At 50.2% G+C, this 1,262-nt stretch overlaps 1 pseudogene; it reads right to left on the bottom strand.

Annotated features, from left to right (window-relative positions):
- Window positions 1–315: 315 nt before the first annotated feature.
- On the bottom strand, window positions 316–930 carry LOC130027808 (60S ribosomal protein L15-like; annotated as a pseudogene).
- Between the last annotated feature and the right edge of the window lie 332 nt (window positions 931–1,262).

Here is a 1,262-nt window from a genome sequence, read left to right as displayed (position 1 = left end):
CATTCTGAAGTGTGGAGGAGCTTCCCCGGGCATGTCTGATGCCCATGGGTTTGCTCGTGACTTTCTGGGCCAGAAACATCCCCTCTCCACCCAACACTTCCACCTTCGGTGTGACAGCACAGTGGTGAAGTGTGGGTTTGGGATTTAGGTCGCTGGGTCCAAGTCTTGCCTCCCTCTGCCTCTTAGATGAGTCATTAAACCTTCCGGGCCTCCATTCTCCTGTCTGTGAAGCTGAACTGAACAATAGCATCTCTGTTTTTCACCATTATTATAAATTTTTTTTCTCCTAAGTGATTTATTTTTACAAATGTTACATTAGTGGTTACAATGGAGCTGGAGAGTATTGCGCCTTCTCCATGGTACACAGCAAGAGCCACCGATGGTATGGTGGAACTTGTGACCCTTCCCAAGACCATGACTCTTGCGACCCACAGATGTCAGCCCTCGTATCTCCCTGTGCTTTTGCACTGGTTTTGTGATCCACTGGGTATCAGGATTTCTTCTGATAGCTTTATGGAATGGATCGATGAAGATAACCTCAAAGAATTTCTACGTGGAATCTTCACCAACCCAGTAAGAGTTCTGGACTCTCAGAGCCCCACAGTGGCATCCAGCTCATTCCTCCACCACAGACTGAAGGCTTCGCGCAAACTTGAGCTGGTTAACACCATGATGCGCGGGCTTGCCACAGGTCGCACCCTTCAGCACTGGGAGTTTGCAACCACCACGGCGCGCGCGAATTCGATAAATAACATAGCCTTGCTTGGCCTTGTAGCCCAGCCTGTGCGCCTTATCTGGCCGAGTGAGGCAGGGGGCCCGGTGCAGCACCGAGAGCTGGCGGTACTGCCAGCAGCACACTCACAGGAGGAATCGCATCACATCTGACTGTTTCTTCCTCCAGAGCTCCTGGATGTACTTGTACACGCCCATCTTGGCTTACTGATGGCTGCCGCCGAACGACAAGGAAAGCCATTATTATAAAATTTTAATTTAGATCAGTTGCTACAGGTGGGGCTGGAGGATAGCACAGCAGGCAGTGCATTTGCCTTGCACATGGCCTACCCAGGTTCAATTCCTCCGTTTCTCTTGGAGAGCCTGGCAAACTACCAAGAGTATCTCGCCTGCACGGCAACGCCTGGCAAGCTACCTGTGATGTATTCAATATGCCAAAAACAGTAACAACAAGACTCACAATTTACTGTGAGACATTACTGGTGCCCGCTTGAGCAAGTCGATGAACAACAGGAGGACAGTGCCAAAGT

The sequence above is a fragment of the Sorex fumeus genome, unplaced genomic scaffold, assembly GCF_029834395.1.
Source record: "Sorex fumeus unplaced genomic scaffold, SorFum_2.1 ptg000037l, whole genome shotgun sequence".
Classification (NCBI taxonomy): Eukaryota; Metazoa; Chordata; class Mammalia; order Eulipotyphla; family Soricidae; genus Sorex; species Sorex fumeus.
This window is presented reverse-complemented; position numbering and strand designations above follow the sequence as displayed.